Genomic DNA, 12,080 nt, shown 5'->3' with positions numbered 1-12,080 from the left:
CAACACACATCATTTGTGGTTTAAATGGCAGCAGGCTGCAACTTTATTGGTTAAATATTTGTAATACCAGCACAACTTTTAAAGGTTTGTCAGCTGTGGGGATTACTTGAAAAACTCCAGTACTAGTTTGCTTCCCAACTCTTTCTTCATGTCTCAAGATTGAAGGACCCTCCCACCCCACTTTGAGAAAAGAATCCTCCATCTCCACAGCAGCATCTGACAAAGGATTTGAACTTTGCTATCAAAGGGAGACCAACCTCCTGCCTCCCACACCAATAGTAGCTGCACTTGAACTACATCCACTCTCAAATCATTACCTACTAAATGCCACTGGCCTATCACTTAGCTGGCACACCTCACCTCCACAAGTTCATCAGCATACAGATAGGCAAAAGTGTTCTCTTCCATCTGTAAATCTGTACCCAGACAATGTGGAACAACTCTGCAGTCATACACAATGTCATATTTCAAAAAGCCACCCCAATTGCAGTTTGGATTTCCTGGATCATTTTATTTTAGTTTACTTTTACTAATTCTGTAATCGCTCTTACTATGAACCATGGCAATAGTTTTGGCCACACCAGGTTTGCCACAAATACATCTGTTTGAGTACCACTTAGTCTTTTAAGCTTAACCAACAGATCTCCATACCGCATCACTAAGTAGTTTCTTCTATCAGAGAATATATTAAGGGTAGGAGCTGGTCCTATCTTATCCCTCGCACATCTGAATGGTGTGCAAATGTACTTCTGCTCCACCACTAGTGTGTGCACCCATAATACAGTACTGCATCCACAGATCCTGGGCATGGAGAGATACAGCTACCAAAAGAAATCCTCTCTCCTCTACTCAATCCCTCTTGATGCACAGACACACACTACAGCAATTTAATTCCCAGCTACCAAAAGCCAGAACATAGACCATCCTACAGCAAATCAGCTACCACTGCAGACATTACCACCTCAGTCTAAAATGCATTGGACTAAAGCTCACCTGGAAGCAGCCAAGAAGAGCCAAAAGGCTTCTGGAGCACTGCCATTAGATGAAAGTGTCAGCAGACATCCATCCTCATGCAGGACAAACAAGCCCTCCTCGTGCCAGTTCTATAAGCAGATAAGCCTCCAGTCCCAGACCGACCAGGCACAGTTTCTTCCTTTGTTAGCAGAGGTGCCCCACTGAATTTGGAATCTTAGTCTATTTTGTGGAGGCATTTTTGGGGGGATGGTGAGGGAAGAAGGGGCAGATCCCCAACTAATGGTTGTTGGGCAATAAGGTTCCAGGCAAGCCATCCAACTGGTCCCATTGCCAAGTTTCAAACCCTGAAAATGTCAGATGGCTGCTGTAAATACTGTGTGGAACAAGAGGCTCTCCACTTCTGATGCTGTAGCCTTCCCGATATGCTCCCAAGTCCTCATGTTGTTTTATAATGAGAAGGCAATGAATCTTTTGAAAGAGGATTTGATCTAGCCCATTCTTCAGATAACAACCTTTTGCAAGATTCCCCATACCCAGCTGCCTGGGAAACAGAGGACGCTGCTGGCAAATAAGGTGCTGCTGTTGAAACAATCCAGCACTTGAGCCTCTATGTGGACTATAAATTACAGGATGTGATCCACAGGCAGAGGCCGGACCACAGAGAGACCCAAACTTTACTCAGTATCCCTGCCATCACTATGAGAATCTGTCTGCTTCAAACAGCCAATCATCAAAACACCATATTCCTAGAATCAGGGATATGAGAGAGAGAGCTGGCAACTCATTTTGTCATACTAGATAGACACTATATTCAAATGTGTTATGGAACAACAGAACAAGAACAATTCCACCCCCTGAGAATGAAGCACTCAAAACAACCCCCCCAGATGCATAATACAGTTGTAGATCTGAAGGCCACTCCCATTTGGAGTACTAGGATGACAAACCAGTAAACTGTTAAAAAGCACCACACCTCAGACAGAGGAAAAGTCTTTCTGCATATCCCTAGTAACCTTAACATGGTAATGGAAGTAAGGCCCTGGTTGCACAGCAGAGTACAAATGCCAAGAGAATGCTCAGATTGGATTCAGGGCCTGACAAGCAAAGGTCAGTACTCCATTATCTTGGAGAGGTGAAAGTAGCCAGCCAAACTCCTACAGTATGCTCATTTTCTTTCACAATATAGTGCCTCACCTGGATTTTAAAAGAAATACTGTGGTAGAGGTTTGAATGTGAGGGCAGGATCCTCATTCTTCCAAAGCCAATCAGAAACCCTAACAAGATATTTGCTGCTAAAAGTGATTCAACATTGCCTTACTTTGTTCTGAACCATTAAGGCGATGAGCTTCCAGGCAACAGATCAGCTCCCACAAAAAACAGCCTAGTCTAGATGTGAGGTGAACTGCAGCCTTTCAGAGGCTGCACAAGAAATCCCTATTGGCATTGGCTTGTTATAACATAGATGCCCATCCAGGGCAAAACCAGATAAATCCAAGTCTCTGGAATGACTTGGTAACAATCCAAAAGCTGATTTATTAATCACAGCCCTTCTTTTGTAGTCCTGAATCACAGCTATAATCTGGCCAGAACCCTTAACATACCAAACAAACTCAGGGCCAGTTAGGTCATTCACTGAGCTACCTTTGATTTAGCAAAGAGGAGGATTCTTACCTGGAGTCTCTCTCAGGGACCACATCAAAGGTTAAGTAATGGAAACAAGTTAGAGAGCTCAGCAACATAGCCAGTTTGGAATTCCAGTAATAACTTGACCCACCTGAATCTACCTGACAGCCTTAAGATGTGGCACAATAGTGTGTCAAAGGATCTTCATTAGGAATCGTAAACATACACACAGATAAAGCCAACTCAAAAGTATGATTTCCTTTTGTGTATGTAGATCCTGGGCAAGTTAATTGGGGTGGGACCTCTTCCCTCCATACTGAATAGGGCACCCTAGTCTTTACCTTTCTAAAGGGTGCAGCTTCATTTTGTACTCTACAACAGATATATTTTTCTAGGTATTTAAAAAGATCTGTCAGGCTGCTTTTTGTTAGTTACGACAGAATGAACTCAGTGTGGAATTCCAGTTAGCAGTAATTTGGGCCATGTTGAGATTCTTAGGTATAGGAGTCTTCATATCTAGCCTCCCATCAACCCAGTTGCTGCTTCCTTTACAACAGGGAAGCTATTTCAGTTTCTGATGCTGTCCAAGTCTTTTCCTTCTTGGTCTTATAGATGGTGACTGAGACCTAGAGACTGAGTGATTTGCACAAGTCCATTTTTCTGTGATAGGACTCTGCATCCTGTAGGTTGCCTACAGAGGCCTGGAACGGACCTCCAGGGTCACTTAGTCCAGTCCTCAGCTATCATAGGCAACCTGTCATATCCCATTCATAACTGTATCAGGCTCCATTTGATAGCTAGTTATGTTGTTTGCCCCCAGTACTCCTATTGGAAACCTGTTCCAGAACATCACTTCTCTGATGATTAGAAGCCTTCTAATTTCCAGCCTAAGTTTATTCATGGCCACTTTATAGCCATTTATTCTTGTGCCATCATTGTCATTTAGCAATCTCTTTTCCCTCCTAGGTGTTTCAGAGTGTGTGGGGATGAGGGGGTTAGAGAGAGAGAGCAATCATATCCTCTCAGCCATCATTTTGCTAGACTAAACAAACTTAGCTAGGCAATTTTAGTCTCTTTCTATCCAGAATTATCAGTTCTCTGTGTTGGGGGAATTGTACTGTGCAGCACATGTACAGATAGATTATGTGAACCAGCAACCTTTTGGACCTCAGCCTCCAAGCTTCTAATACCACACCAACCTGTGGCATAATAAAACTAATTCAATCCTGGCAAAGCCCAGAGTGTCCTCAGCAAACTATATACTAGCTTCCAAGTAACTTCCAGCTTTAGGAGCAGCTGTAGTCCTATCCCCCTCAATCCAGGGTGAGGTATCAGAGTACTAGTACTACTCGTTCCTTGACCTCTGCTGAGATCTACAACCAAAAGGAGTCTCTCCCACTTGACCTGAAGAGAAACTTGCTACCTCTATGACCATCCTAGCCCTTTCTTGCTCTTCTACCCAGGCCCCTCTTGCCACCCCATATCCCCCAACACCAGAGGCTGAGAGAATAAGGAAAGCCCTAGGGCAGTGGATGATTTAGGGTTAGTGGGGCCCTGTGCACAGCTTCATTTTTGGGGGCCCCCCTTGGGACCCAGCCAAGAAAACCAACACTTTTATCTCTCCCATTTTTCATTTTTTTCCCCTTCTTCATCCTTCTCCTATATTTTAAGTAATAGGAAGTATATGAAAATAAAGTGAGGTACCTTGATTGGGGCAGGGAGTTGGGGTGCAGGCTCGGGTGCAGGCTCTGGGCTGGGGTTGGAGTGCAGGAGGGGAGCAAGGGGGTGGTGAAGCTCCCAAAATGACTGGTGCACACACCCCTCCTGCCTAGGAGCTGTGGCTGGAGTCAGGGGGTCTCCATGTGCTGCTGCCCGCAAGCACCGCCCCCACAGCTGCCATTGACCAGCAACTGCGGCCAATGGGAGCTGCGGATTCGGCATTCGGGGCAGCATGCAGAGACACCCCGCCTCCTCCCAGGGGCCACAGGGACATGCTGGCTGCTTCCGGGAGCAAAGCGAGGGAGGCAGCACAAGTAGGGAGCTGCCTTAGCCCTGCTGCTGGCACATCTCTGCATGCCCCTTAGGTGATAAGGGGGCAGCGGGTCTACTTGTGCTGCCCGGGCCAGTGTGCGGAGCCGCCTTTCCCGCCACCAGGGGCGTGCAGAGACGTGTCAGCAGCCAGCCACTTCTGGGAGCGGCATGGGGCCACAGCATTCAGGCAGACAGCCTGTCTGCACCCTGCTGCATCGCTGGCTGGGACTCAGGGGCGGGTTGTCAGCTATTTTGTCCTGCATTTTGGGGGCCCCGTGCCACCACACGATTTGTTTTTTGGTAAGACTGCTCCTGGTCTAGGGTACCACCTACTTGCCTCAGGGCTGTTGGCTATAGGCTACTAAGAAAGGGGGAAAGAAGGTAGATCTCAGCGCTTGGCTGTCCAAACGTTAAGCTCCACCAGCATGAAGCACTGGGAAGTTTTTGGCACAGGTGGTGGAAGCCTAGGAAGGCTACACTGGCCAGACCATGGAGTCAAACACAGGAATAGGTAGCCCAATATATCAGGGGTCTCGAACACGCGGTGTTATTTTCTGTGGCCCACCAGCTCCCCGCGGCACCCCTGCCCCCCCAGCATTTACTTAGAGCAGCTCCGTCCCAGCGCACAGCGGGGGCAGGGCAAGCTCCCTGCCTGCCTGCCCTGCTCCCACGCTGCTTGGGGAAATGGCTGGTACCTGGGGGAGGAGGAGGAGGTGGTGGTGGTACACGGGTCTGTGTATTGCCCTGGCGGCTCCTCCAGGGACCTGCCCCGAAGCTCCCATTGGCCGCAGTTCCCCGTTCCCAGCCAATTGGAGCTTCGGGGGAGGTCCCTGGAGGAGCCACCAGGGCAACACACAGACCCCTGTGCAACCTCCCCCCCAGGTTCTGGGAGTAGGGCAGGCAGGGAGCCTGCCCTGCCCCCGGTGCACGCTGGGCCTGAACCCTTCCTGCAGCTGAACCCCCTGCTGCACCCCACACCCCAACCCTCTCCCCTAAGCCCCCACCGCACCCCTCCTGCACCCCAACCTGAGCCCTGCACCACATCCCACACCCCGACCCCCTGCCCTGAGCCCCTGCTGCATCTCACACCCCTCCTGAAGCCCAACCCCTTGCCCTGAACCTCCTGCCACACCCTGCACCCCAACCCCCTGCCACACCCTGCACCCTTCCTGCACCCCAACCCCCTGCTGCACCTCACACCCCCTGGGGGCAGGGAGGGGGCAGAGTTGGGGTTGAGATTTCAGGGAAGGGGTTGGAATGGGGGCAGGGAAGAGGCAGGGCCTCAAGGAAGGGGTGGAGTGGGGGTGGGGCAGTGCAGGGGGTCAGTGGTGCCGTTGTCGGGCCAATGTACTAGTCCTCACGGTCATTTGAGTTTGAGACTCCTGCAATAGATTGTAGCTAGAATCTCACATCATGACAGTAAGGTGCTGGGGCCTAAAAAGCCACGGGGTGGCTGGGGTTCTAGACCATACTGCCTCAACAGGAGAGGAGGTAGCAGTGAACCTTCGCACACCAAACCCTGAGCAGCGCCACGACCGCCCAGGATTTAGGAGTAAGCCCCGAACTGCAGTCGCACTGGAAAGGGAATCGGGCTGCAAACCTCGCCTGGTTATTAGACTAGTAACCAGAACGGATGCAACCGCTCCACTGTAATACTCACCCCCAACACGTGGAGCTCCTGCCAGGGCTGGCCGGCTAGTAGCATTATTGAATCCACTACCAGCAGCACCCTCCTCTTCCTCTGGGCTACTTATCCACGTGGCCCAAAGGCATACGTAGCAAAAGGAGAAATCGCTCCCCTGCTGCAGGCAGCAACTCCTTAAAACCCATCTCGACCCCTCCCTTGGCGTCTCACAAATCCCCAGCCAATCCCTGTTCTTGTGCCATGTGCATTGACCCCTTCTGCCAATGGTGCCCCAGGTCACAGACCTGGCCCACCATTGCCCGGAAACTCGACCCGCTCCACCCCCAGCTGCTCTATATGTCCCGGCACCCAGCAAGAGCCTCCAGCTGCATGGCTGGAGCTAATTAAGAGCTCCCTTGTGTTTGGGGGGTAGCTAGTAATGGGCTAAAGTGTGCTGGCCTCGGTGCGCATGCTCTGAGGAGTGACGCCGCGACTCCATGTGTAAGAAGCGCATTATTTGGCAAGGGGAGCAGCCGCGGAGAGGATTAGTGAGGGATCCCCGGCTGCACAAAAACCTCGGGGTACTAGTAATTTAATCCTAGAAAAGGATCTATATCGTGAGGATCTGTGGGGAGCTACGGGGTAGTGCCTCTGACTGTAAGTTCACCGATTCAAAGTTCTTATTGGGGTTATTTTGGGGGAAGGAGGGAATAGAAGTTATTTGTAAAAGGAAATTGGTATGGATGCCCCTCCTTTTGCTTTTAGGGAACTGGAGAGAGCGTTCCCCAAATATAAAGGGGCTAAAGCCAGCCCTCGTTAACCTGAGGAAAGTGCAAAGTCTTGTCCGACTGCTAAAATTTAACTATTTCTGCCTTGGATTTTTTTTTTAATTTATACTTTTGGAAAGGAAACACTTTTGTACCTTTGCTTGTGGGGGCCATAAAAGAGAAACTAGGGAGTTGCAATTCCAGGGTGCCTGAAAAGTTTCTACTGTATGATTCGGTCCAAAATTCCAGGCAGGAAGAGAGTCTTAAAATGCGGTTGGTTTGGGTGCAAATCATGGTTTGGGGTTTTGTGGGGCTTTTTAAAAAGCCTTTAAAGCATTTGTTTCGGAAAGTTACTACAGGCTTTCAACCCTGCCTCCTTCCTCTTCCTCCTCCTCCTCCTCTTCCACCATCACACGCTCACACACTGTCCCTCCCGGCTTGGAAAGAGCCTGGAGTGGAGTTGGATGCAGGGGAAAGCCCACTGCCTTGAACGGCGCGATTTTAAAATGGTCCGACTCAGATCTGCCTCTTCTGTTAAAGGGTGGGCGCATATTTTGCGTGGGAGTGGGGGTGGGGGAGGCGTGGTTTGAGAAGTGGGGTGCGTTTCAGTTTGCGGTCTCTTGGGGGGGGGTTAGTAACGGGGTGGCTGCTTTGTCCCTCCTCCTATCTTGGGAGAAGTGTAGTATAAGCTCCCAAAGGGTTGGGGAGTGGTCTTCAGGGTGGGGAAGGTGCGCTGAGGGGGAGGCGAGTGGACATATTTGTGTGTCTTGGTTGAGCCCCAGTCGTGGCACTTAACCCGGCTGGCAGCCAGACTGAATCTCATGTCAGAATAAGAGTCCCCCCTCTTTTTTTTTTTTTTCCCTCCTCCCCTCGCCTTGTTTCATTCGACTGTCCTTCCTGCTGCTAAAGGTGTAACCGGCAAAAGGGTGGCAAGGCTTTTGCCTGCAGTTTAGACATTCGTGCCAAAGATTCCCCTTCCTGGTTATAAACCCTCCCCCTTAGGGTGGGTTTTTCAGTTTAATTTGCTGCTCAAGGCGATCTCTATTGATTTTTCTACCTATAATGGATCAGCAATGACTAGATGGATCTACAGCTGCTGCTTTAAATTTTTTTTTTAAATAGGCTTATTGCCTAGATGTCTGTATTGGTCATATCCTTTACATAATGAATAGTGAAGGTGTGGGGGATCCTTATACAGTAAATTTTAAAGGGGATATTTCCCTGAACCCTCCTTATTTATAAGTGCTCTAAATTATATTAATTATGGAAAGGTTTGCTGGGGAGGGTGAGGTGGATTTGGAAGGCTAGTACTTAATATGTTACATCTTCAAAGTCAAACATTAAGTTCTCCTGAGGCATTATTATCCCTTTTTGGAGAAACTGAGGCATAGAGACTAAGTCACCTGCCCAAAACCACTGAGGTAGTCTGTGTTGTGAGTCCCTCTGGTACTGTTCATTAGAGTGTTTATCTTTTTGTGTTTTTTTTTGTTTGTTTTTTCTTTTCCCCTCTTTAATCAGATCAGACCTAGATACATATATGCATGCTAAGTCTGTGGCCTTTAGACTCTCATATGAAAGTCTAAGTGATTCACTTAGGTTTTACTTTCTCTTGTGTTTTTCTAGCTACCCCTGCCCTTTCCATTTTTATCTTCCATACAGTAGACTCCCATTTCCAAAGTCAGAAGTTCTCAAACTGGTCCATTGACCAAGATTAAATGTGCACATGGTGTTAATTCTTGTTTCCAGCTGCTTCTACAAGTGTTTAGGCTCTGTTAGATGCAAAGAAGGACAGTGAGGCCTATAAACGCAGCTGTAAGTGAGACGACAGCTTTGCTGCCTCTACTGGAGACCACTGCTGCACAGGAAGAGAGGAAGTGAGCTACCCTTGGGGACAAGAGAGACACCAATGACACTGGAGTTACCAGCCATCAGTAGGAGAAAAGAGTTAAGTGTCTGGGGGAGAAGAGGATTCAGAGTGGCAGGGAAGCATGTGCATGGGAAGAGGAGGGGCAGGAAACTGGGAAGTGTATGCAGTTGGAAAAGAGGGCCAAGTGGCAGAGAAGTGCATGCAGGGGAGGGAGAAAAAGAAGAACATAACAGATGGGAAAGGAGAGAACCCCCCACCCCCAAGTTAGTATGTTAAAGGCAGATGGAAAAACACTAAATACTTCTAGAATATTGCTTTTCCATGTAAGCAAATGCTGTAGTTGACACAGGGGTGTTGTGTCACCATGAATGAGCAGTCCATGCGACTGACTTTGTATTAAGAAATGGTACATAATATAAATTTGGGAGTCCCTGCTGCACTTCTTGTGGAAGTGGTGCCACAGTGACACCTTCTGGCATGAAAGACAGGGAGAATACAGACAAGCCAAGTTGCAGTACAATATACACTATCCTGGGACTAACACGGCTACAACACTACATGCATGTTGCAGTATAAGCAGTGACTGTATTAAGTGTTATCAATCTGACAGCTTGGTGGGGGGAAAAATTGTTCACGCTTGCTATCTTCTCTCCAGCATAAGACTCAAATGTTTAGTTATCACAGGTTATGATATATATGGCTACAGGGAATTAAATATACCTGAATGATATTTTATAATACTAGTATACCATTCTTCATGTGTAAATCTCAAAGCACTTCACAAACATTTGCAAATTGAGAAACCCTGAAGTTAAGTGACTTGCCAGGATCACACAAGAAGTCTGTGGCAGGGGTAGGAATAGAACCCAGCTCTTGTATTTTGGTCTTTGGACTATAGACTGTAATATAATGAGTTATGTATTGAGAACTGGGAAGACTGGATGTCTTAGCATATGATAGTCGACTTGTGATGCTCAAGTCACATGAGATTATTCGTAGCTGGTAGCTATCAGGTGGTGTAGGATGGGAAGAGAGGGGAAAACCCTCTCCTTCCTAGCATTTGAGAATGGAGAGTAAGAAAAGAGGCTTATGTTGCCGAGTTAAGTTGTTACATCAATGTGTAATGCAACAACATCATGTACAGGTACTGCATTATTTGCTAAACATCACAATTCAGTGCAGCTATTTTGTGGCTCTCTGCAACTTCCTTTAGTGATCTGCAGGTGTTCTCTGGTGATTACCACTGATCTAATTTTGGCATCTCCTCAAAGTAGTTGGTTCAAATCCAGCTAACGCGGTAATAGTTGAATATGGTTATCATCTAATGTCTCAGAGTCCTACATGAACTGAGCTGATAGTCTAAGATCACTTCTGAGTGGACAACCATATACATAGCAACTGGCACCTTTGCTGATTTCATCATATAGACCAGGCTTCTCAAACTTCATTGCACCGTGACCCCCTTCTGACAACCAAAATTACTACATGACCCTGGAGGGTGCGGAATTGATGTCGGAGCCCACCCAAGCCCCACTGCCCCAGGTGAGGGGAGGCCAAAGCCTGAGCCCCACTGCTCTGAGGGAGAGGGGGCACTGTAACCTGATCCCTGCCATCAAGGGCTGAAGTTTTGGGTTTCAGCTCTGGGTCCCAGCAAGCCTAAGTCAGCACTGGTGACCCCATAAAAATGGGGTTGGGACCCACTTTGGGGTCCTGACCCACAGTTTGAGAACCTCTGATATAGACTAAGAATTGAGTGGATGTGGAAGTTGAGCTGCTTTTCATCTGGAGTCTTTAAAGTGAGATCTGATATTTTACGATATATGCTTTTAATTCAGGTGAATGTTTGTAGTGGTCCCTTCTGGCCTTAGAATCTATGAATCTTCCAGTTCATCCCTTCCTTCATGGTCTGTGGTGGGAAGGACAAGACTGCCTACATTGCAACAAGCTCATAACTCTTGCAGCTTTACATTAAGATCAAATTTCATGCTCCAGGGCTTTAGCCAGTCACCTACAGGAGTGAGGAAGGATGCCTCCCCAGGCACATGGAATCAGATGTGTTCTGGGGGTTATTTGCCTTTCTCAGAAGTATCAGAAATTGGACACAGGCAGAGACTGGACACTTGATGGAGTTGACCAGTGCTCTTGCATGGCATAGAGAATCCTCTTTCTTTAAATATCAGGCTGTTATGGGTTGCTCATAACAATCCCCAGATTTAACTGGGAATTGGTCCTGCTTCGAGCAGGGGGTTGGACTAGATGACCTTCTGGGGTCCCTTCCAACCCTGATTTCTATGATTCGGGGTTAGGAAGGAATTTTCTCCTAGGTCAGATTGGCAGAGGCCTTGGCATTTTTGTTTTGTTTTTCCGTAGCAGGCGATCCATGCCCTATCGTGCAGAGGATCATCTGGGCATATCTCTCCAAATCGGTTCCCTGCCATTTCAGGGGCCTCAGGCTTTGGTGATACCTAGATCTCATCTGTTCTCTGCCTGTGGCACACGGTAACTTAGTTTCCTGAGAACTGAAAAACTTTAGTTAAACTAAAATCATTGGGTCCAGGATAGGGGTATCTGAATGAAATTTAATGGCTGGTGATATTTACAGGAGGGAAGACTAGATGATCTAATAGTCCATTTTGGCCTTAAACTCCATAAACCTAACTCCCAAGGGAGCCCGTCTAAACTAGAATTCATGTAAATGGGCAGGGCAGTATGAGGGCTTTCAATGCACTAATTGTGCTCTACCTGTTTTGTGGATAAATTTTAAGAACTTCTGCTAATGGCATCTTTCAGCAGTGCTAAAGAAAATAAAATGAAGCAGAAAATTGTAAGTGGGACTTGTTAGTTGTGAAAATTAAAATACTACAAATGTGATGAGCCCAGATTTGAGAACTTAAAGTTGTTTGAATTATGGCACATTGTGCATTCTGAAATGGTGTCCATGTTGTGAGGTCCCCAAGGCAGTTGCTAGGCAACTGGAAGAGTCCTCGGTGACTCCCTCTTGAGAAATTTAGAAGTCAGGCTGAGACAACAGGGTGGCTGTTTCGAACGCAGTTTAATTTTACTTCATGGGTAGGTCAGTGTCAGTTTTTTGTGTTTAACTTGCCCTTGGAAAACATCACCATTCCCTATGTGTAGATCCAGTGGAGAACATTATAGTAGTTTTGTTTTGTGGTGCTGAAAACATTTGTAGGGA

At 47.5% G+C, this 12,080-nt stretch overlaps 1 protein-coding gene and 1 long non-coding RNA gene across 15 annotated transcripts in view; one reads left to right on the top strand and one right to left on the bottom strand.

The window, feature by feature from the left end:
• Positions 1-6,910, bottom strand: part of LOC140903137 (uncharacterized) — a 35,271-nt gene extending 28,361 nt beyond the window's left edge. The window contains exon 1 of the long non-coding RNA XR_012156161.1: positions 6,290-6,910. This is a non-coding gene — a long non-coding RNA (uncharacterized lncRNA). The remainder of the gene's footprint in view (positions 1-6,289) is intronic.
• GATAD2A (GATA zinc finger domain containing 2A) overlaps positions 1-12,080 on the top strand; it is a 113,975-nt gene that overhangs the window by 14,113 nt on the left and 87,782 nt on the right. For 2 of the 14 annotated variants that reach the window (XM_073323958.1, XM_073323957.1), the window contains exon 1: positions 6,587-6,910. The exons of 4 other annotated variants lie outside the window; for them this stretch is intronic. The gene's annotated coding sequence lies outside the window, so the exon portion shown is untranslated. Of the gene's footprint in view, positions 1-6,586; positions 6,911-8,766; positions 8,965-12,080 lie in introns of those variants that run through there. 8 more of the 14 variants (XM_073323956.1, XM_073323944.1, XM_073323959.1 and 5 more) reach the window with 5 other exon arrangements.

This window comes from Lepidochelys kempii, chromosome 25 (assembly GCF_965140265.1).
Source record: "Lepidochelys kempii isolate rLepKem1 chromosome 25, rLepKem1.hap2, whole genome shotgun sequence".
Classification (NCBI taxonomy): Eukaryota; Metazoa; Chordata; order Testudines; family Cheloniidae; genus Lepidochelys; species Lepidochelys kempii.
This window is presented reverse-complemented; position numbering and strand designations above follow the sequence as displayed.